The sequence below is a fragment of the Myxine glutinosa genome, chromosome 1 (assembly GCF_964187855.1).
Source record: "Myxine glutinosa chromosome 1, kmMyxGlut1.1, whole genome shotgun sequence".
NCBI classification, from domain to species: domain Eukaryota; kingdom Metazoa; phylum Chordata; class Myxini; order Myxiniformes; family Myxinidae; genus Myxine; species Myxine glutinosa.
In genome coordinates, this window is record NC_136261.1 from 431,230,354 (window position 1) to 431,255,742 (window position 25,389).

At 49.9% G+C, this 25,389-nt stretch overlaps 1 protein-coding gene across 2 annotated transcripts in view; it reads right to left on the bottom strand.

Moving 5' to 3' along the window:
• Positions 1 to 25,389, bottom strand: part of LOC137414364 (uncharacterized) — a 41,209-nt gene that overhangs the window by 15,563 nt on the left and 257 nt on the right. The gene's annotated exons all lie outside the window — the stretch shown is intronic.

A 25,389-nucleotide genomic window follows, 5' to 3' on the forward strand; every position in this document is an offset into this window, starting at 1 on the left:
GGGGTAGAGGAAGGTTTAGGGCTAACCCAGGACCCCAGGGAACAAAGGGAAGAGGTTGAGGAAGGCATGGCAGTAGAGGCGTGAGGCGCACGAGGTGGCAGCAGCATCAAATGGCACAGTGCACGTGACCGCGGCAGCCACGCCCGAGGCACCCATGGACTGGGGCCTATTCATGCTGCAAATGCAGGCCTTCATGGAAAAGAACAGGGGGCTGGGAAGCCAAATTGAAGGGATGGAAAACAGAATGGGGGAGCGATTAGAAAACCAAATCGGAGGATTGAGAGACGGGTTAAGTAATATGGAAAATCAAATCGGGAAGTTGAGAAATGACATGGGAAATCAAATCGGGGGGCTAGAAGCCAAATTTGAGGGTTTAGACAATAAATTTGAGGGTTTAGACAATAAATTTGAGGGGTTAGACAATAAATTTGAGGGGTTAGACAACAGGTTGGAAGGGCTAGAAGGTAAATTGGGGGTCCAACTGGAGGACGTGGTTAATCAAATTGGGGAAATGAAGGATGGGTTAACGGAGTTGGAAAATAGAATGGCCACCCAGGAGAACCAAATGGAAGGGGTGAAAAATGGGTTAGGGGGGTTAGAAAACACCATGGAAGGCAAATTGAGGGAAATAGGGGAGCAATCCACCCAGGAAATTAAACAAATGGGCAATCAGATAGAGGAGGTAAAAATCGGGTTAGAAACCAAATTGGATGCCCAGAGGAATGATTTGGAACAGATGAGGGCGGCATCTACCAAAGAGATGGGAGAGATGGGGGAGGAGATAAGGCGAGGTGTGGGCGAAGAGGTCGCAGGGGTACGCAAGGAGGTAAAGCGCGGTGAGGAGCACATGGAGAAAGAGGTGAGGAATAGTACAGCTAGGTTGCAGGGGGGAATAGAAGACCTGACGCGGGGAGTAGAGCAGCTGACAGTGGGACAAAGGGAGTTGAAGGAACAGGTGAAAAAGAATACGGCCATGATCGAGGGGTTGAAGGTGACCCAGAAGGAAATAAAGAAGGATGTAGCAGTCATAAAGAAGGAGTGTCAGACGGTACATGAGGGACTGACGAAGAAGTTGGAGGAGGTGGTAGAGACGATGGAGACGAAAGAACGGGAAGGAAGAAAACACATAGAGATGACAAAGGTAGAATTGGAAGAAGAACTTGTCGGGGCGCACCGGGAGATAAAGGAGGTAAAGCAGAGGTTAGAGGAAGTGGAAGAGGGAGTAGGTGAAATTAAGAAGAGACGAAGGGAGGATAAGAAAGAAATAAAGGAGGAAGTGAGGGAATTGGTACAAGGTCTGTGCTCAAATGGTGATGTGCTCACTAACCAAATAAAAGGTTTCCAGGTGTTGGAGGAAGAGCGAAGAAGAAGAGGCGCCGGTGTAAGTGGTGACCAGTACGGTAATGCATATGGTGTGCGAGGAGATTCAGTGAGCTTGGGGGTCGATATGGACCCGGGTGTTCATGAGAGACCAATGGTGAGGTGTATGACTGGTCCAGAGTGTATGGAAAGAGGATGTGTGCAAGGAGGTCCGACTATGGGGAATGCGAGGAGCATTGGTGAGCCAGGGTGTGCGGCGGCGATCGGGTGTGTGCAAGAATGCACCCCCATGAGTGGTACGGATTATGTACCAGGAGAGAGTGCGCAAGAAGGTGCGTGAGAAAGGTGTGGAACGGAGTTGTGTGTGAGGAAAGAGTGTGTGCCGAGAAGGGAGTGTGCTGTCGAGAGTGAGAGGGAATGCATGACGGAGTGTGGAGGTGAGAGTGACATGGAGTACGAGTTGGTTGTGGCAGGTGAGAAGGGATGCACACCTGGAATGGATGAATGCACACCTGGAATGGTTGGGCGCATGCGGGAATGTACACCTGAGTTGGTGTTGGCGCGGGTGCGAGAGGGCACATGGAAGCGCGTGATTGGGTGTGGAGAAGAGTGCGCACCCATGGTTGTCACAGGGGATGTGACCGAGGAGTGGGCGCGAGGAGGTGTGTTGATGAAGTGTGTGAACGACGAGTGTGTGCCAAGGTGTGCGGTGGTCAGGTGTGTGACGAAGTCTGTGAGCGGAATGAGTGTACCTGGGTGGTGTGCAAGAGACGGTGCAATGACAGAGTGTATGGAGACACCTGGATGTGTGAGGAGGAAGAGGAACGAGCGGTGTGCGTATGTACGGGGAGCATCGACTCTAAACGGGATAGCGAATAGGTTGACGTTAACCGATGCGGGCACTCGGTGCGCGACACGCTTTGTTGGCTGTGAGAACCGGTGGGGATCGGTGCAATGTGGCTCCTGTTCGGAGCGCCGCGCACGATCCGGGCCGGACCTCACCCTGAACGGTCGCATCCGCGCTCTGCTAAGCGGAGCGGGCGGCCCGGTTCGAGGGCAGGTAGGAAGGGTCGGCACGGCGACCCCTTGTGGTTGCGGCGTTCTGGCCGGGCGAGATTGGGCCATTGGGCGGGAGGCTGAAAGGTTATGCGCCGAGGTGGACCTTGGAATCTCGGCCCGAGTAAACCCCCTCCCCTGAACAGAGTGCCGAACGGATCCAACTGCAGGAAACGAACCACCCGTGTTCATAGCTCGGCTTGGCGGAGCTGAGCTTTGAGCATGTAAAGACGCACCGAGGCTCAAGTTAAAGGACATTTGATAGGGATAGGGAATTGGTGATTGGCAAAATTGATGAGCAAAATTTGATTGGCAGATTGGCAAATTTTGATTTGCAGGAATTTGATGGCAAAAGTGATAGGGGAGATGCCCGATGTGGTGGGATGGCAACTCTGCCACCCCTCCCATCCCGGGCACATGAGCATTATTTATGGGGTTATGGCAGTGTAAGCTCGCCGAGGGAGGGCTTGGATAATTGTATAGGGACTTAGAAATGACCATAGCCGACATTAGAATTAAGTAGCGACATGTACCTGTAGAGGGGACGTAGAATAGATTAGGTGGATTATAATGACGAGGGAGCGCAATAGTATAAGGGGTGACTGGGAAGTGCGAGTTTTAGAATGGCACCAGGTAGTTAGATGATGCAGTGTGTTTGTGGTTTATCGAGTGAGGCATTGCGTATGGAAGAATCTTTGTGTTGAGCAAATGAGGCAATGCTCGTGAGTGGTGCCGTGTATGTGTTGAAAGTGTATTCAGTAGCGTATTGTGAAAAGTGTGAGGTGATTGTGCATTGTCTTGAATGAATGAAGAAGCCTGGGAGGAAGGAGGGTGCAGGTGGCACCAGGTGTGTGGGCACAGGTGTGCAAATCCAGGTGAGAATGGTTGTGTGGAATAGCTGATATGGAATGGATGGTGTGGAGTGAGTATGGTGGAAAATGTGGAGTGGCGTGGTTGGTGCGAAGGGAGTGTATGGGGAGGATGGACCCCTATCACGAATACCCAGGGAGGGTAGTTTAAGAGTTAGGCAGAGGGTATAGGTAAATTGTGGTTGGATATTGGCATCTGTGGTGCATGTGGAAGAATGGTGTTTGGATGGGTGCATTAGTGATGTGGAAATGGCTGGGCGTGTGGCCTGTTAGAGGGATGGTTGGTTGAGCGCTCCGCCACTGTTAGGATGTCGGCCAGGTGAGGCCGCAGGTAGGCTCTGGGAGCCAGTAGAGTTGTGAGTGGGGCCCGAGGATCTGGAGGACGGACCAGGGTAGCCCAGTGCCAGAGAGGGCACCGAGGGGGTAAGTGCCAGGGAGGGCCTTCCCCAGTTAGATAGGTAGGGTGAGGAGCTAGGCAAGCTCGGGAGACAACTTCAGTGGCGGAGGCGCACAGGTAAGTAGACCTGTTAGGGGAGCGACACGACTCAGCCCTGAAATTGTGTAAAGGCACAGGGAGTTGAACCGGGCGAGTGAGACCCCATATTGATGAGCACCACAGTTGGGTCAATGGGAGTTTGGTTCTTAAAACCGCATAGAGTGTAAGATGGCCAATGGTTTTGCAGGGAAAGACCCCAGGTAGTGTAAAGTGTGTTAGTCATTTAGGAAGTAGTTAGGATTGAAATCTCCTCGCACCATCTGCATCCACTCACCTGAGGTGACAGAACTCCACACCATGCCATGTTTTGATTATTTTTCTGTGCAAATGTTTTGGATTGTGAGACGCATCACGACGTGGGTGTGACATTGTGCATAATTCCATCTCTTCCTCCTAAGGAGGGACTGATGATGAATTGGGTGATGGCAAATTTTGGATTAGTGGGAGTGAAGACGAATTTGGTATAGGGGAGATATGGGGAAGACGAGACAGATAGCGACGGATTTGTAAGGTGTAGTGTAATGTGTAGGTTTTCGTAAATATGGGGAGGGGCAAGGGGGGCAGTGTAGCTCACATGTGGTGGTGGGGGGGGGGGGTGTACGTAGGGACGAACCTTTCTCAGCTCGCTCCCATGCGCCCCTCATTCTGCATTGCCTTGTTTTGATGTGTACCCTTGCGCCCTGACCCATTACTCACCTGTCTTCTGTCTCCCTGTCTCCCACCCGAGGACCGTGCTCTCTCGGCACTGGGGGGGGAGGATGTGATGGCGCTGCATTTGTGTGCCCGCACATCCGCTGCCTGCTGCCTGGACCAGTACACCTATGGACCACACAATCTGTGTGGCCACCCACGTATGGACCACGGGTTTTGTGGCCAAGCACCACCCACTTATGGACCCCACGGGATGGGGCTTGGCATCTCTGCTGGGACAGCTTTTCTGCCAGAATGCTGGCTTGCGGACCTCGGGAGGGGGCACCTAAGCCGAACAGGTGGACCACCCTGTAGTCGGCCCCTGTTGGCCATAAATAAAAAAGGTGGACACTTTTGTGCCCTTTTTGTGCTTTCCCCCCTTGTTCCTAAAAAGGCTGCAAGCCAGGAAGTCCGGCCAAGTAAGAAGACAGAAGATCGCCATCGGCAGACCATCGGAGCACGGCGGACCATCGGTCGTGCTGACACCACCAGTGACATTTGAACTTTGTTTGAAATAACTGTGCACTGGATGGTACTAACTGCATGGCTGTATTTTGGGTGTGGTGCTTTATTGGTGCTTATGGTGCTTTTAACGGTGCTCTGAGGTTGCGCTGCATATCAATGCGTGCCTCACAGCACCCGTGGGTTGGTGCATCGGTGCAGTGCAATGCATGCCTTTCCTCTCCTTTTCAAAAACAACATCTGCATTTTGTTTCCCAAAAGAACAGGTCCTGGGTTAGTGTTGTAAATACCAAGTCGTGTAGTCTCTTGTAAATAAGCTCCCCACCGTAAATGTGTAGTTTGAAATTAATTCCGCAATTCGGTTAGTTTGTGGGTGTAAGTCTGTTCGACAGAATGCAACATGGCAGGGGGACATATTTAATTCCCTGATAAAACTGTCACACTCAGGGTCAGTGTAATATCAGAGGGTTTTACATCTAAGTGACACACTAAAAGTAAAGTTGTCGGGCCAGGGACGGCCCTGGGAAAGAGAAGGGTGCAGTGTTACAGATTTGGGAACCCCCCTTCACTTGTAAATATCCCCCTTTGTAATATAATCCCATTTTATTAATTATTAAATATAGCACCCTAGGCAATCGCAACACGCAGCCAATCTTAGAATCATCTTGCTAATTATTTCCTATTCTATGTTTAATTAAGGCTCTGTATCCACTAGATTGACAACACGGTGCATTAACAAATAAGGATAGCTCCCCTTCAATGATTCCATACCCCAGCAAACTCTCTCTCTGCAAAGCAGCTCGACAAGCGTGGGGTGCGCGCCCTCTCAACTGGCCTGGGTTTGAAAGTGGCGTTCGCCGCCATTTTGAACATGTGCTCCGTGCTCTGTTTGGACAAGAAGGGCGGGGTCGCCGAGAAGAGGCGTGACCGTGGCTCGCCACGAGGGCGGAGCTGTTCAGCTCCATTGCCAAATAAGGCTACCAACAGAGCACGGGTGCGGGACCCAAACGGCCGAGGGCGTGTCACGACCCCGCTTAAGATATGCGTTTTGAGGATCACGCAAAGAGAGAAGGGTTGAGACCAGCAGAGGTGACGAGTGCGCAGCAAAAAGAGATCGTGCCTTGCCTGCGAGGGGAAATCCCAGTATTATTCCCAGAGAGAGAGAGAGTCGTGGCGTCGATGCAACCACATTCGTTCCAGCGGTTGTCGGGTTCGCTCCAAACCAACGGCGCGAGGTCGGAACGGAACCTCGACGGCTGAACGAGCCGAACCGGCCGCTTTTGCCAGCTGAACGGACCTTCTCCTGCCATTCCTGTCATCATTCCTGTGTGAGTCTGTCTTTGTTTGTTCTGTCCTGGCTATAAGTAAGACTGTATAGATAAGGCTGCCCTGTGTCTTTTTACATCCATCTATCTTTGTACAGCTTTGATCTTTATTTTCCTCTGGTGTTTGTTATAATAAATGTGTGTTCCTTCTCCAAGCTTTGGTTTCGTCTTCATCCAGTTGCTTTAGTCTTTTCTTTCCATTGGTCTACGTGGCACGATTTAAACCGCTATAATCGGGTTAGTCATTGTTAACGGCCTGGGTCTTGACTCGCTTCGCTCGGCGTGTCCATTACCGTCGCGACTCGGGTGGGGCTGTCTCATCGCTGGTTGGGAGGTCACGGTAAGCAGGTATTCGGGGGGGTCTTTTTTTTGGACCTCTGGCCCGATTACCCTGGTCGTGGCTGACCACCAGTGACGTTACAGACCCTCAGGATCGGCGACGGCCAGTATAAAGGACAAGGGCTTAACCCCCCCTTGGCAAGGGGAGCGCCGTCGTCCCAGATCAGCAACAATACATTTTCTGGGACAAGCAATACAACTATACAACTATACCATTTAGAAAAGCAACAGACGATTTTTATTAACACAAAAAATAAACTGAACATAAAACTTGAAAAAAAGATAAAAAGGAATACTGTTAATGTACCAATGTACCATAGTCACTGAAAGTACTGCAAAAAAAAAAAAAGTATTCGGAGGAAGTGGTTTCTACCAAAAATGGAAAGCTAAAGCTATGGGCAGCATGTGTCGAAAATTTAGCGCTTTTGTCCAGAACATAGACATCCATTTGCTGAGCTGCCTGACTATTACCTTACGACTGTATTAACCCTTCTTTTCTTTACTAGGCTACGGCCCCTGGTCCTGTCACTATCTCTGCTGAATAATTATTCTGCACTTATTTTGTCTATACCCTTCATTACCTTAAACATATTTCATATCCCATCATAACCGCCTCCTTTCTAATACATGTTACAAGAAGTGGCATTCTTGGGGAAAATGCCAGGGGCATAGAAAGGGCCCCTTCATAAGGTATGTGCCATGTGGCAAAGTATAGAAAAGAAGGGACATTCCAGAGCTTGTAGAAAATGCCAAACAGAAAATAAGGGACATTGAAAAAATTTTGTGTGCATGCTGGACTACTCGTGTTCTTAGGAGGAAGCAAGGAATGCTCTAGAAAAGTTGATATAAAAGGGGCACCCTAGATCTTGCAAATAAAATACATTAACTTCTTCTTGTGTAAAGGTATTGTGTTTTTGTGTGGTCATGAGGTTGGAAATGAACTGTGATCGAGTTATTATTGTGATGTGTTTGGAAATGGGGATTTCACATGGAAACAGGCCTTTTTGGTAACATCTTCTATGGAAATATGTGGTGGAGAATTCGAATGGCGCCTCTTTATTGGCCTAATGGATGAGGCATCAGACTTCCAAACTGGGGATTGTGGGTTCACGTCCCATTTGGTTTGAAATTTTTTTTTTTTGCTTCTTTCTTTTTCAAATCTTTTATATAGTTTTGAATAAAGTCTTGCACAATGAACAAAATGCAGTTTTTAGCTGCGATGAGCAGCTCTATGAGGACCGCGTTGTTGTTGGGTGCCTTTTTGAACAGGGCATGCACATACACTCACACTCAGACGTGCGTTGGTATGAGGTAAGAACATTGCGGACTAAAGTCGCTATTTGTTTGAAGAAACAAGAATAAATTTAACAACAAAGACAACATGAAAGTTTTCATATCAATCTCGTTTCACAGAACTTGACACAAATTAGGTGTAATTATTGAATAGCGCATGCGCATACACTCGGACGTGCGTTGGCATGAGGTAAGAACATCACGGACTAAAATCGCAATTTGTTTGAAGAAACAAGAATAAATTTAACAACAAAGACAACATGAAAGTTTTCATATCAATCTCGTTTCACAGAACTTGACACAAATTCGGTGTAATTATTGAATAGCGCATGCGCATGCACTCGGACTTGGGTTGGTATGAGGTAAGAACATCCTGGACTAAAATCGAGGATTTGTTTGAAGAAACCAGAATAAATTTAACCACAAAGACAACATGAATGTTTTCATATCAATCTCGTTTCACAAAACTTGACACAAATTAGGTGTTATTAACATATATATATACATGAAAACAATTCGCACATGGGCCGAGCCTCGGGGATGCTTAGTCCACCAGCAGAATCCCAGCATATGCAGGTACACAATACAAATAGACTCACAGCGGATTGAGAAATTGCGGCTTGTTGCGGATTTGAGAATCATGTTGGTAAATATGCCCCTCTAGTGATTCTTGTAAATACCTCCGTTGTGTAAAGGTCAAACGTCGTCCTTTTAGTTAGTCCATCGCATGCACGTAAAAAATCATATACCGTTCTTAATAGTTATTTCCTTATTATGTGTATTAGTTTAAGGCTCTGTCTCCCATTAATTGACACTGCATTGCACTGAATTGAAATAAGATAGGATCCCTCCGACACCCCCATGGCCTCCTAAAAAGCGCCAGTGCGCAACAATTTTGGGTGGTTTTCTGCGCTGTTTTCTTCACCCCAAACTCCATTGCGCACGCGGTCAACTCGGGGGAGAAGGGCGTGGCTGGCCCATCGTCTTCATGAGGTGGAGCCAGGAAGCCCTTGCGCCCAACCAGGACTCGGTGGGCACGGCTTGGTAAGGTGTGGCCATGGCTTGGTAGGGCGTGGCTCTATAACCCGCGGCGCGACGCCCCCACCAGGAGATGATTGAGGGAGAGAGATAATAATCTATCTATAATTCCACTAATCTCTGTGTGTGTGTGTGTGTGTCTGTTTGTCTGTGACCGCTGTTTCTCGACAACCACGGGTCCGATATACTTGCAACTTGCCAGGTATATTGCTGGGGACCCGAGGATGTGCCTTTTCAAGGTTTGAAATTAATCGGACAAGTAGTTACCGAGCTATGTCCAAAAAACGATTCAACCAATCAGAGAGCAGCGAGCTATCACGTGTGCCGAACGTGGCGAACAGACTCTGCCTCGGACGGCACATTTGAGAGCGTATTCATTTATTTCACGTTGGCAAACTATGTTGGCGTTAAACTATGTTTTAAAACTAATTTAAACTAATTTGCGATTCATCGTAACTGCGATATGCGACTCTCCGGAGCTCCTGTGAGAGCGTGCGCCATTACGGATAGTAATTCAATTAAAAACATGATGCGTGATGTGAGATGCGTGATGTGAGAGCGTACGGGTACGGCTATGGTGATTTAGCCGTTCGCCGTTCGCTTTGGCTTTGCGAATGCACCAAACCATTTCATGTAAATAGAGGGGGGGGGGGGGGTTCTACCGTACTCGCAAGCCGTTCGCTTTGGCTTTGCGAATGGACCAAACCATTTCATGTAAATAGAGGGGGGGTGGGGATATAATTTTAGATATATATAAATAGTACGGGCATGCCCTAGTAATAATAATAATAATAATAATAATAAAGGAGTCTTATATAGCCCCATCAAGCAGAGTAAACTACCCTCATGGCGCTTTACATTATCATGCGAACGCACACACACCGCACACACACACACAAACACACACACACACACACACACACACACACAGACACACCTTCACTCTTGCCCTATTCCTTTCCCTCCCCATTCAAAACCCACAGATGTGGACACCCCCTACTCCTCCCCTCCCTCCCCCGCACATGTACACAGACATACTCTCGATCTCTGTCCCACCTCAAACCAAAGGGAAAACAAGACTTAGTCTTTGAAAGACTTGTGAAACAGATAGGTTTTGAGGGAGGTTTTAAAGGCAGGAAGAGAGTCAACATGTCGAACAGAGGAAGGCAAGTCATTCCAGAGCAGAGGTGCAGCAAAGGAAAAGGATTTCTCGCCAAACGACTTGGTGCTGGTGCGCAGTGGCTCTAAGGTCATAGAGTCGTCGCTTGAACGAAGCCGTCGCCGAGGTTCATAGAGAGTGAGCAAATCGGAGAGATAGTGAGGTCCCGCTCCACACAATGATTTATAGCATAGTGTGCAAATTTTGTATTGCACACGAGCAGAGACAGGCAGCCAGTGTAAAGATTCAAGAAGCGGAGTAACATGGTCAGACTTCTTTGCCTTACAGACAAGACGAGCGGAAGAGTTTTGAACCTTTTGTAACTTATCCAAGAGAAACTGAGGGCAGCCAGCATACAAAGAATTACAATAGTCTAGCCTTGAGAGGACAAGGGCACAGACCAGAGTTAGAGCAGCTTGAGGAGTAAGAAAGTGGCGAATGGATGCGATCTTTCGCAGCTGAAAGTATGCGGATTTGCAGGTTTGAAGTACTTTCTTGGAAAATGTTATGTTACAGTCGAAAACCACACCAAGGTTCTTGGCCGACGAAACAAAGTTTACATCGGTTTCACCAACATGAATAGTGGTAGGAAGTGAACATTGTAGAGGACATCTGTGCGATCTTACAATCATAGACTCTGTTTTAGCAACGTTCAGCTGAAGTTTGTTTTGGGTCATCCACGCCTTCACGTCGGCAATACAGCCTTCTAACACTTCAACAGTGGGCACGATTTGTTGAATCGTGCTTCCTTTGTACAGCTGATTGTCATCCGCAAAGGCATGGTGATCAACTGAATGTCTGGCAACAAGATCAAATAGAGGCTGAGTGTACAAAAGAAAGAGGATGGGTCCCAGGACTGAGCCCTGGGGAACGCCAAAGGAAAGCGGAGAAGGGGCTGATTTCTGGCCATTGACAACAACTGTTTGCACTCTATCAGTAAGATAGGACATCAGCCAAGAAAGGGGAGTACCAGTTATACCAAATGTGATTTCAAGACGACGAATTAAGACACGATGGTCAATCGTGTCAAAGGCGGCAGAGAAGTCCAAAAGAGCAAGAACGGAAACCTTACCACAGTCAAGAGAGGTCAGAAGGTCATTGGTTATTCTTAGGAGAGCAGTCTCGGTGCTTTGGCCTGGTCTATATGCTGACTGGCGAGAATTGAAAAGATTATTTGAAACTTGATGGTCATTCATCTGTGATAGCACAATTCTTTCTGTGATCTTTGACAGGAAAGACAGGTTGGAGATAGGACGGTAATTTTTCATGTCGTTAAGGTCAAGAGTGGGCTTTTTAAGAAGTGGTTTAACAAGAGCTTGTTTAAAGAGAAGCGGAAATGAACCCGTAGTCAGAGAATCATTGATAACTGCAGTAATAAATGGAAGGAGGGTGTCCAAACACTCAATGAACAAATCAGTGGGAAGGGGGTTGAGATCACATGTTTTTGTGTTTGACTTGAGGATTGTACATTTGACAATTTCCTCGGTAACAGGAGTAAACGAACTAAGAGGTCATCTGTGAAAGCAGTGTTCAGCATCATCGAAGGAAAGGAGTGACTGCTTGTCAAGATTGTTTCTTATTGACTGAATTTTATTGTGAAAGAAATGCAGGAAGCGTTGGGGTAGTTCATTTCGAGGAAACACAGTGGGAAGAACGGATTTATTTTTGGTGGCAAACAGGCGGTTGGTAATGCTGAACAGTTGCTTGCAGGAGGAGCTCCTCTAATCCGATCAGAAATATATGACGTTTTTGCTTTCAGAACGATTTTTATGACGAGTCTTTTAGCTATGTTATACAACTGTTTATGGACTGTGAGACCAGTCTTCAGCCACTGTCTCTCGGCACGTCGTCATTCCTTTTTGGCAGCCCTGACTTCGTCGCTGACTGTGCTGAACCACGGAGTACTCCTGCGTCTGGGAACGGCGCGCCGTGTCACTGGAGCATGACAGTCCAACGCTGTGTGGAGGCAACAGACGAGGTCTTCTGCAGTGACATAGGAACGGCCAGAGAGACGGGTGTGAAGGTCCTCTTTAAAGGTGGAACGGTCGATGGCACGAATGTTGCGGGCAGTGATGAAGGTGGGCTGAAGACGAGGAACAGCAATACTCAGGTGGCTGGTGACACATAAGTGGTCCGAGGTGATAGCACAGGTCACTGACGTGTGCAAGAGTTCAGTGGAGGGACTGCTTGGGGAAAGAGGTGAAGGACGAAGTCATTGAGGGAGCCAGAGAGTTGAAGGAGCCCGAATAGAGAGCTCTGGGAAAGGAGACGCTGTTCCAACCAGCCTTACCACGACAAGCTCCGATGTGTTGCTGCGAGCATCTCGGCCGTGTGGACCCAAGTGTGGAGAGTCGGCGGCTGCTCGCTCCCGGCCCGGCCGTTCTGCAGTCCCACCTGAACCTTACTCTCCTTCCAGCCATTCGTTCCTGCCTTCCTCCCCCACTCGTGTAAGTCTGAATGTCGTCTGTTTGTCAGTGTTGTCCTGGGGTTTAAGTAAGACTGTAGAGATAAGGTAGAAATTGCTCTGTGTCCTTCTGCTTCTTCCATTTCCCTGTAAATTACATTTCTTTTCTTCCCTGCTTTGGTTGTGTGTAAATAATTAATAAATCCCCGTGTTCTTTCTTTACCCCTTTTGCTTCTTCACATTCGGTCGCTTTAGAGGTTTCCACATTGAACACCTGTCGCACGATTTGGCCAACGTCTAGGATCGGGTGTAGTATTGTTAATGGTTCGAGCCGTGGCTGCTAATCCGCTCGGCAAATTAACATCTTGTCCGCGCTCTCGAACGAGGTTGCTCACCTGCCTCTCTGGAGGGAGCTGGGCAGCTTCAGGACTCACGTCGGTCAGTCGCAGACGAGGGGATTAATTCCCCCTTGGTAAGGGGAAAAGGGGCCGATGGTGAGATCCGCAACAATTGGTGTCAGGAGTGGGATTCGGACCTGAAGTGCGCTTAGCGCACTCAAATTACGAGTAGCCAAAATTTTATTTAACACACTAAATTTTAAAAATCGTGCCATGGATAATCAAGGCGATTGGGTGCCTGGAGGGGAGTTAGAAGAGGGGTTAGAATCAACCCAGGACCCCAGGGAGGAGGTGGGAGTAATAATGGAGGAGGAAAGCAATGAGGATGAGGTAGCGGAGGTCTCAGGCACACAAGATGGCGCCCTCACGGACGAGGTTTCAGGTGCACAAAATGGCGGCGCTTCGCACGTGGTCGGGGCAGCCGAGCCCGAGATGCCGGAGTACACGAGAGTATTTATGATGCAAATAATGGCCAAATTAGACACCCAAAAAGAAGAGACGAGGGCTCAGGGTGAGCAATTGGGAGGCCAAATGGGGGCAATGAGGGACGAAGCGAGGGGTACCGGTGAGCAATTGAGAGATGGGTTAAGTAATATGGGAAATCAAATCAGGGGGCTAGAAGCCAAATTTGAGGGTTTAGACAGTAAATTTGAGGGGTTAGACAATGGGATGAAAGGGGTGAAGAATGGGTTAACGGGGTTAGAAAACACCATGGAAGGCAAATTGAGGGAAATAGGGGAGCAATCCGCCCAGGAAATTAAACAAATTGGAGATCAGATAGAGGAGGTGAAAATCGGGTTGGAAACTAAATTGGATGCCCAGAGGAATGATTTGGAACAGATGAGGGCAGCATCTACCAAAGAGATGGGAGAAATGGGGGAGGAGATCAGACGAGGAGTGGGCGAAGAGGTCGCGGGAGTACGTGAGGAGGTAAAGCGGGGTGAGGAGCGTATGGAGAAAGAGGTGAGAAATAGTACGGCTAGGTTACAGGGGGGCATAGAAGATCTGATGAGGGGAGTAGAGCAGCTGACAGTGGGACAAAAGGAATTAGGGGAGCAAGTGGAGAAGAACACTGCGGTAATCGTGGGGTTGAAGGCGACACAGAAAGAGATTTAAAAAAGGACTTATAGCGACAAAGAGGGAATGCCAGATGGTACATGAGGGGTTGACAAAGAGGTTGGACGAGGTAACAGAGGCAATGGAGACAAAAGAACGGGAAGTAAGGACGCACATAGAGACGACCAAGGTGGCCTTAGAGGAAGAAATTGAGGGGGCGCACCGGGAAATAAAAGAGGTGAAGCAAAAATTAGAGGATGTGGAAGACGGGGTAAGTGAAATTAAGAAGAGACGGAGGGAAACTCAGAGGGAGATAAAGGAGGAAGTGATGGAATATGTACAAGGTCTGTGCTCAAATCGTGATGATGTGCTTACTAACCCAATAGAAAGTTTGCAGGTGGTGTTGGAGCGAAGGAGAATAATCCCCCAGGTGAGTCGTGCTGTATATTGTGCGGGGAGATTTTGTAAAAGGATGTTTGGCGCAGAAAGAATTTTCACGTGCTTGGGATCGAGAAAGCATCCGGGCATTGGTGAAAGGTCCCCTGTGAGTGGTGTGAGTGGAAATGGCACACTTGTGGAAAAAAGGGTGCATCAGGGAATGAGCGTGTTATGAAGCGTGAGTGTGAAACCGAGTGTGAGCGAGAATGCACGTCGGAGTGTACTGAGTGTGACACGGAGAGTAAGGTGGTGGAGGAACGTGTGCGAGAGTGTACACCTGAGTTAGTGGTGGCGCGTGTGCGGGAGGGCGCACCGTAGCGCGTGATCGGGTGTGCAAAAGAGTGCACACCCATGGTTGTCACAGAGGATGTGACCGAGGAGCGGGTGCGAGGATGCACGCTTGGGATGAGTGTGCGAAGAAGCACACCTGAGTTGGTTGTGGCACGGGTGTGGGAGAGCCCATGGAAGTGCGTGAGTGGGTGGATGCAAGAGTGCACGCCCATGGTGAGTGTTACGGAGGACGTAACGGAGGAGAGGTGTGGAACAAAGTGTGCGAATGATGAGTGTGCGCAAGAGGGGGCACGAGAGGTGTGGTGTGTAACAGGGAGTGCGGTGGTGGAATGGATGTGGTGTGTGGAATGTACGGGTGGCGTTGGAATGCCGGGTTTGGTGAGTGTGAAAAGGGTCGCGTGTGCATGTGAGCATGCGAGTAAGGCATCGACGTGGACCGGAGCAGCGTTTAGGGCGACGGATAGCCGAGGCGAGCACTCGGGGCGCGGTGCGCTTTGTTGGATGCGAGGCCCGGCGCGGGTCAGTGCTACGTCGCTTCTCTTCGAAGCGTCGTTGCCGATTGGGGCCTGGCCCCGCCCCGCACGGTCGAGTCCAGGCCTCGCCGGGTAAGGCGACCGGTCCGGTTCAAGGGCAGGTAAGAGGAGGTGGAACGGTGCCCCCTTGTGGTGGGGGCGGGGTTCCGACCGGACGAGATTGAGCCATCGGACCGGAGGCCACAAGGATCCGCGCCGAGATGGTGCGTGGAATCTCGGCCCGACCAAACCGCCTCCCCTGAACCGAATGCCGGACGGACTCAACCTGCAAGCGACCAAACCACCCGAATTCATTGCTCGGCTTTGCTAAGCCGAGTTTTAATGATATAACGATGCACCGAGGCTCAGATATATTGGACTGTGATGATGATAGTGTTTTGGATTCGAAATTTTGGAATAGTGAAAAGGATTGGCAGAAGTGATTGGCAAAAATTTGATGATTGGAAAATGATTGGTAGAATGGTTGGCAGTGATTGGCAAATTTTGATTTGCAGGAAATTGGATGGGCCAAATTGATAGTAGAAGATGCCCGATGTGGAGGGATGGCAAATCGACCATCCCTCACAAAAGGGGGCACATGAGCTATAGTTCTATGGGGTTTGGCAGTGAAAACTAGCCCGAGAGGGTTTAGATAATGTATAGGGACCTAGAGATGACCATAGGTAACGGTCGAGGTAAGTAGCGACATTGGACAGGTAGTCGGGGATGCAGAGAGGTTAGAATGGTTGTTAATGACGTGGTATGTGCTTAGTTTAAAGGGAAGCCGGGGAGTATCAAGTTAGCAGGAAACCAGGTAGATCGGATGATGCCGTGTGTTTGAGAATCGAAAGTTTATTGAGCAGTGTATGAGTGAGTGAGGTGATTGTGAGTTGTATTGAGCGTGGAAGTGTATGAAGCAGCGTATGAGGAATAATTGTGATTGTGAATTGTATTGAATGATTGAAGAAGCCTGGGAGGAAGGAGGGTGCAGGCAGCACCAGGGGTGATTGCACAGGTGTGCAAATACAGGTGTATGGAGAATGGTTGTGTGGAACACATGGAGTATGGGATATATGGAGTATGGAATGGATGGTGTGGAGTGAGTATGGTGGAAACTGTGGAGTGGAGTGGATGGTGCGAAGGTGTGGATGGGGGAAAGGAGGATGGACCCCATCACGAATACCCAGGGAGGGTAGTTTAAGAGTTAGGTAGAGGGAGTAGGTAAATTGTGGTTGGATATTTGCATATGTGGTGCGTGGTGGAAGAATGGTGTTTGGATGGGTGCATTAGTGTCGTGGAAATGGCTGGGCGTGTGGCCTGTTTGTGGGTGTAGTTAAATGGGCACTCCGCCACTGTTAGGATGTCGGCCAGGTGAGGCCGCAGTTGGGCTCTGGGAGCCGGTAGAGTTGTTGTGGATGGGGCCCGAGGATCCGGAGGACGGACCCGGGTAGCCCAGTGCCAGAGAGGGCACCGAGTGGGGAGAGTGCCAGAGGGCCTTCCCCAGTTAGATAAGTTAGGGTAAGGAGCAGGTAAGCTCGGAGGCAACTGCAGTGGTGGAGGTGTGCAGGTGGGTAGACCTGCTGGGAGAGCCACACGACCCAGTCCTGAAATTGTGCAAAGGCACAGGGAGTTGAATCGGGGGAGTGAGACCCCAAATTGATGAAGCACCACAGTTTGGTCAATGGGAATTTGGTTCTTAAAACAGCATAGAGGAAGATGGCCAATGGTTTGGCAGGGAAAGACCCCGGGTAGTGAAAAGTGCATTAAAGTCATTTAGAGGATAGTTAGGATTAAGAATCTCCTCGCACCATCTACATCCACTCACCTGGGGTGACAGGACTCCACACCGTGCCATGGTTTGTTGTTTTTATTTTTTCTGTGCAAATGTTTTGGATTGTGAGACGCATCATGACGTGGGTGTGACATTGTGCTGATGTTCCATCTCTCCCTCCTTATGAGGATTGATGATTAATTGGTGATGGCAAATTTGGTTAGAGGGATTGTGATGACGAATTTGGTATTAGGGGAAATATGGGGAAGACGAGACAGTAGTGACGAATTGGTAAGGGTGTAGATTTTTTGTGTACATATGGGGTAAGGGCAAGGGTAGAGTAGGTAACAGGGGGGGTGACGTACGGTAGGGACGGGCTTTTCTCCGCTCAGTCTCCAGGCGCACCTCACCTTGCATTACCTTCATTGATGTGTACCCTTGTGCCCTTACCCCTCGCAAACCTGCCCTCTCTGTCTTCCTTCCCTGACCCATGGATTGTGCTCTCTGGGCACTGAGGGGAGCGTGCGGGAGTCTGCCATTGTGTGCCCGAATCCCCACAACCAGCTGCCTGCATCCACGCACCACTTATGGACCACATGTCTGTGGCCGAGCACCACTCATGGACCCCACGGGTTGGGGCATGGCCCCTCTGCTGGGACCATCCACGATGGCCCAATATCTTGCTTGCGGACCCGGTGAGGTGGCACCAAGCCCACAGGTGAACCACTCATAGTCGGCCCGTGGGCCATAAATAAAAAACGGACATGTTTTGTGCATTTTTTATTTCCACCAAATAGGCCGCAAACAAGAAGAAGAATGCCAACATCAGGAAGAACAACGGCCAGCAGAGGGAGCCGAAGAGAAAGACCACCAACAGGGTTTTGTTTTTATTTGATCTGTGGTGACTGTGCACTGACTGGTGCTTTATGGTGCTTTATAGTGCTCTTTATTGGTGCTGGTGCGTCGATGCAGCACAGGCTGTCGCCTCCCCACCCCCCCCCCAAAAAAGAAAAAAGAAAAAAGAAACATCACAGGTCCTGGGTTAGTTTTGTAAATAGTCCAAGTAACGTCACTTGTAAATAATGCTCCCCACCGTACATGTTTAGTTTGAAAACAATTCCGCAATTCGGTTATCCTGTGGGCGTGAATCTGTTAGGTAGGGTGCAATGCAGCAGAAGGACATACTTATTTGTGTTTTAAAACTGTCGCACTCAGGGTCAGGTTAATTGGAGAGGGAATTACACCTACGTGCCACACTAAGTTAAGTTTTATAGGCCCGGGACGTGCCTGGAGGATGAGGGTGCAGTGTTGCAGATTTGAGATTCCTGTTTGTAAATATGCCCCTCTAGTGATTCTTGTAAATACCTCCATTGTTTAAAGGTCAAAGGTCGTCCTTTTAGTGAGTCCATCGCATGCATGTAGAAAATCATATACCCTTCTAAATAGTTATTTCCTTATTATGTGTATTTGTTTAAGGCTCTGTCTCCATTAATTGACACTGCATTGCACCGAATTGAAATAAGATAGGATCCCTCCGACACCCCCATGGCCTTCCAAAAAGCGCAAGTACGGCGGCGTTCGCTGCAAAAATTTTGGGCTGTTTTCTGCGCTGCTTTCTTCATCCCAAACTCCATTGCGCACGCGGTCAACTCGGGGGGAGAAGGGCGTGGCCGGCCCATCGTCTTCAGGAGGTGGAGCCAGGAAGCCCTTGCGCCCAACCAGGACACGGTGGGCATGTCTTGGTAAGGTGTGGCCATGGCTTGGTAGGGCGTGGCTATATAACCCGCGGTGCGACGCCCCCACCAGGAGATGATTGAGGAAGAGAGATGCGCGCAAGAGTTCAGTGGAGGGACTGCTTGGGGAAAGAAGTGAAGGACGAAGTCATTGAGGGAGCCAGAGAGTTGAAGGAGCCCGAATAGAGAGCACTGGGAAAGGAAACGCTGTTCCAACCAGCCTTGCCACGACAAGCTCCGACGTGTTTCTGCGAGCATCCCGGCCGTGTGGACCCAAGTGTGGAGAGTCGGCGGCTGCTCGATCCCGGCCCGGCCGTTCTGCAGTCCCACCTGAACCTTCCTCTCCTTCTAGCCATTCGTTGCTGCCTTTCTCCCCCTCTCTTGTAAGTCTGAATGCCGTCTGTTCGTCAGTGTTGTCCTGGGGTTTAAGTAAGACTGTATAGATAAGCTAGAAATTGCTCTGTGTCCTTCTGCTTCTTCCATTTCCCTGTAAATCACATTTCTTTTCTTCCCTGCTTTGGTTGTGTGTAAATAATTAATAAATCCCTGTGTTCTTTCTTTACTCCTTTTGCTGCTTCACATTTGGTCGCTTTAGAGGTTTCCACATTGAACACCTGTGGCACGATTTGGCCAACGTTTAGGATCGGGTGTAGTATTGTTAATGGTTCGAGCCGCGGCTGCTAATCCGCTTGGCAAATTAACATCTTGTCTGTGGTCTCGAACGAGGTTGCTCACCTGCCTCTCTGGAGGGAGCTGGGCAGCTTCAGGACTCACGTCGGTCAGTCGCAGACTAGGGGATTAATTCCCCCTTGGTAAAGGGAAAAGGGGCCGACGGTGAGATCCGCAACAATATATATACATTAAAACAATTCGCACATGGGCCGAGCCTCGGGATGCTTAGTCCACCAGCAGAATCCCAGCATATGCAGGGTACACAATAAAAATAGACTCACAGCGGATTGAGAAATACCAAAGAAGCGACCACAGTGTGAAACCTGGAATATGATCACACGCGACTTGGAATATGGAATAATTTTTTTCTTCTTTCTTTTTCAAGTATTTTACATCATCTTGAATAAAGTCTTGCATCATTAACAAAATACAGTTTGTTCTTATTTAAAACGTATCAATTCTTAAACGTGATTTTCAGCATCATTATGAGTCATGTCCACAGTGCTATTGTGACAAATTTTAAGGTACCAAAGCCATGCAAAAATGCGTCGGCCGTGACATCACCAGATATTATCTACATCACATAAAATTTGAACACGACACTAACCATTTGAGCTCCCAAAATGAGTGATAAAATGAAATATGTACCTTTTACCATGATAAATAAATGACATGCCAATTTTAACACACACACACACACACACACACACACACACACACACACACACACACACACACACACACACACACACACACACACACACACAAATCCCCTTTTTAATAAAAGTCACCCTGTTTCCTTTTTTTCAACAAAACTGTGTATTTTAAGAAACAGTGAAGGTTATTTATTTATTTAGTCCAATGTGGGAAGGGCTTGTGGTATTGTCTACAGGTATGCACACTCACCTTTAAGCTGTCTCGTCTGGGCCCAGGGATGCACGTTAAGCTGGCTGTCCAGTCTGTTCACATTAATTATTGGGGAAAATGCCAGGGACATAGAAAAGGCCCCTTTATATGGTATGTGCCATGTGGCAAACGACAGAAAAGGCCCCTTCATATGGTATGTGCCATGTGGCAAACAATAGAAAAGGCCCCTTTATATGGTGTGCCATGTGGCAAACTATAGAAAAGGCCCCTTTATATGGTATGTGCCATGTGGCAAACTAAAGAAAAGGCCCCTTTATATGGTATGTGCCATGTGGCAAACTAAAGAAAAGGCCCCTTTATATGGTATGTGCCATGTGGCAAACTATAGAAAAGAAGTGACATTCTTGGGAAAAATGCCAATTTGATTCACACAGATGCATGAAGAAGTAAATGCGTTTCATTTGCCAAATGTAGGGCCCTTTATATGAACTTTTATAGAGCATTCCTTGGTTCTTCCGATGGAACATGGTTCTTATTGACATTCCCCCCCCCCCCCTCCCCTCTGATTTCAAACGCACATACCATATAAAGAGGCCTTTTCTATGCCCCTGGCATTTCCCCAAATATATATATAAATATACATGAAATGAATTGGTTGAAAATTGATGATTTATATCACGTGACCTAAGACCTGTTTCCCTCAGAAACAACCCACTTCCAGTTTCGCACCCCCCTGATGCAGTGCCCCCTGTTCCAGGGAGGCTGGCACTCATTTTTACGACTTCAAAAGGACGACAACCTCAGTCAATCCACCAGGTGTTATTTTAACGGCGTGACCCGAACATCTTAAAGCAGCCACATTCAACATGAAGCCTACACCAGGATTAGTTTCACAGGTAACGAAGTAGAACGACACTCGGTATCGCACAAACCTCCACCAGGATAAACAGGTAACGTTTTGTATCCACGAATAGACCGGATTTGGAGTCGGACCTGAACCTAAATCGAATCAGCTTTTTGTCCTCCGTGCATCCTCCGTCCTCCGATATCCATCTCATCCCCCTAGTTTCGTCATAATCCATCCACATCGCTTTGTCATATCGTGCTGTGTATAATCATCATGTTCGCCCGATCTCTCTATTAATATTACTAGGGCATGCCCGTACTATATCTATATCTAAAATTATATCCCCCCCCTCTATTTACATGAAATGGTTTGGTCCAAAGCGAACGGCTTGCGAGTACGGTGACAATCCACCCCCCTCTATTTACATGAAATGGTTTGGTCCAAAGCGAACAGCTTGCAGAGTTTGGTAAAGAAATCGCCATAGCGTGCACAAAGCGCAGGAAAGCGAAAGAATCGCAAATTAGTTTTAATTAGTTTTAAAACATAGTTTAACGCCAACATAGCGGCAACATAGTTTGCCAACGTGAAATAAATGAATACGCTCTCAAATGTGCCGTCCGAGGCAGAGTCTGTTCGCCACATTCGGCACACGTGATAACTCGCTGCTCTCTGATTGGTTGAATCGTTTTTTGGACATAGCTCGGTAACTACTTGTCCGATTAATATGAAACCTTGAAAAGGCACATCCTCGGGTCCCCAGCAATATACCTGGCAAGTTTCAAGTATATCGGACCCGTGGTTGTCGAGAAACAGCGGTCACAGACAAACAAACAAACATACACACAGAGATTAGTGGAATTATAGATAGATGAAGAATCACTTCAAATTATCGTTTTGCAGAAGATCTTTCTCAGAATAAATAATAAAATGAGAATCTCCGAACAAACCTTTTCCTCAGAAGATCCGAACCGATCACTGTTTGTGGAAAAGGACACGGAGCCTCGCACGGAGGACAAAAGGACACGGAGCCTCGCACGGAGGACAAAAGGACACGGAGCCTCGCACGGAGGACAAAAGGACACGGAGCCTCGCACGGAGCACAAAAGGACACGGAGCCTCGCACGGAGGACAAAAGGACACGGAGCCTCGCACGGAGGACAAAAGGACACGGAGCCTCGCACGGAGGACAAAAGGACACGGAGCCTCGCACGGAGGACAAAAGGACACGGAGCTTCGCACGGAGGACAAAAGGACACGGAGCCTCGTACGGAGGACAAAAGGACACGGAGCCTCGCACGGAGGACAAAAGGACACGGAGCCTCGCACAGAGGACAAAAGGACACGGAGCCTCACACGGAGGACAAAAGGACACAAGGACACGGAGGACAAAAGGACACAAGGACACGGAGGACAAAAGGACACAAGGACACGGAGCCTCGCACGGAGGACAAAAGGACACAAGGACACGGAGCCTCGCATGGAGGACAAAAGGACACAACGACACGGAGCCTCACACGGAGGACAAAAGGACACAAGGACACGGAGCCTCGCACGGAGGACAAAAGGACACACGGACACGGACCCTCGCACGGAGGACAAAAGGACACAAGGACACGGAGCCTCGCACGGAGGACAAAAGGACACAAGGACACGGAGCCTCGCACGGAGGAAAAAGGACACAAGGACACGGAGCCTCGCATGGAGGACAAAAGGACACGGAGGCTCGCACGGAGGACAAAAGGACACGGAGACTCGCACGGAGGACAAAAGGACACAAGGACACTGAGCCTCGCACGGAGGACAAAAGGACACAGAGCCTTGCACGGAGGACAAAAGGACACGGAGCCTCGCACGGAGAATAAAAGGACACGGAGCCTCACATGGAGGACAAAAGGACACGGAGCTTCGCACGGAGGACAAAAGGACACAAGGACACGGAGCCTCGCACGGAGGACAAAAGGACACAAGGACACGGAGCCTCGCACGGAGGACAAAAGGACACGGAGCCTCGCATGGAGGACAAAAGGACATGGAGCTTCGCACGGAGGACAAAAGGACACGGAGCCTCGCACGGAGGACAAAAGGACACGGAGCCTCACACGGAGGACAAAAGGACACGGACCCTCGCACGGAGGACAAAAAGACACGGAGCCTCGCACGGTGGACAAAAAGACACGGAGCCTCGCACGGTGGACAAAAAGACACGGAGCCTCGCACGGAGGACAAACGGACACGGAGCCTCGCACTGAGGACAAAAGGACACACACTCTCGCACGGAGGACAAAAGGACACGGAGCCTCGCACGGAGGGCAAAAGGACACGGAGCCTCGCCAACGAGGACAAAAGGACACGGAGCCTCGCACGGAGGAAAAAAGGACACGGAGCCTCACACGGAGGACAAAAGGACACGGAGCCTCGCACGGAGGACAAAAGGACACGGAGCCTCGCACGGAGGACAAAAGGACACGGAGCCTCGCACGGAGGACAAAAGGACACGGAGCCTCGCACGGAGGACAAAAGGACACGGAGCCTCGCACGGAGGACAAAAGGACACGGAGCCTCGCACGGAGGACAAAAGGACACGGAGCCTCGCACGGAGGACAAAAGGACACGGAGCCTCGCATGGAGGACAAAAGGACACGGAGCCTCGCACGGAGGACAAAAGGACACGGAGCCTCGCACGGAGGACAAAAGGGCACGGAGGACAAAAGGACACGGAGCCTCACACGGAGGACAAAAGGACACGGAGCCTCGCACAGAGGACAAAAGGACACGGAGCCTCGCACGGAGGACAAAAGGACACAGAGCCGAGGACAAAAGGACACGGAGCCTCGCACGGAGGACAAAAGGACACGGAGCCTCGCACGGAGGACAAAAGGACACGGAGCCTAGCACGGAGGACAAAAGGACACGGAGCCTCGCACGGAGGACAAAAGGACACGGAGCCTCGCACAGAGGACAAAAGGACATGGAGCCTCGCACGGAGGACAAAAGGACACGGAGCCTCGCACGGAGGACAAAAGGACACGGAGCCTCGCACGGAGGACAAAAGGACACGGAGCCTCACACGGAGGACAAAAGGACACTGAGCCTCGCACGGAGGACAAAAGGACACAGAGCCGAGGACAAAAGGACACGGAGCCTCGCACGGAGGACAAAAGGACACGGAGCCTCGCACTGAGGACAAAAGGACACGGAGCCTCGCACGGAGGACAAAAGGACACGGAGCCTCGCACGGAGGACAAAAGGACACGGAGCCTCGCACGGAGGACAAAAGGACACGGAGCCTCACACGGAGGACAAAAGGACACGGAGCCTCACACGGAGGACAAAAGGACATGGAGCTTCGCACGGAGGACAAAATGACACGGAGCCTGGCACGGAGGACAAAAGAACATGGAGCCTCGCACGGAGGACAAAAGGACACGGAGCCTCGCACGGAGGACAAAAGGACACGGAGCCTCGCACGGAGGACAAAAGGACACGGAGCCTTGCACGGAGGACAAAAGGACACGGAGCTTCGCACGGAGGACAAAAGGACACGGAGCCTCGCACGGAGGACAAAAGGACATGGAGCCTCGCACGGAGGACAAAAGGACACGGAGCCTCGCACGGAGGACAAAAGGACACGGAGCCTCGCACGGAGGACAAAAGGACACGGAGCCTCGCACGGAGGACAAAAGGACACGGAGCCTCACACGGAGGACAAAAGGACACGGAGCCTCGCACGGAGGACAAAAGGACACGGAGCCTCGCACGGAGGACAAAAGGACACGGAGCCTCGCACGGAGGACAAAAGGACACGGAGCCTCGCACGGAGGACAAAAGCCAAAAGGACACGGAGCCTTGCACGGAGGACAAAAGGACACGGAGCTTCGCACGGAGGACAAAAGGACACGGAGCCTCGCACGGAGGACAAAAGGACATGGAGCCTCGCACGGAGGACAAAAGGACACGGAGCCTCGCACGGAGGACAAAAGGACACGGAGCCTCGCACGGAGGACAAAAGGACACGGAGCCTCGCACGGAGGACAAAAGGACACGGAGCCTCACACGGAGGACAAAAGGACACGGAGCCTCGCACGGAGGACAAAAGGACACGGAGCCTCGCACGGAGGACAAAAGGACACGGAGCCTCGCACGGAGGACAAAAGGACACGGAGCCTCGCACGGAGGACAAAAGGACACGGAGCCTCGCACGGAGGACAAAAGGACACGGAGCCTCGCACGGAGGACAAAAGGACACGGAGGCTTGCACGGAGGACAAAAGGACACGGAGCTTCGCACGGAGGACAAAAGGTCACGGAGCCGAGCACTGAGGACAAAATGACACGGAGCCGAGCACCGAGGACA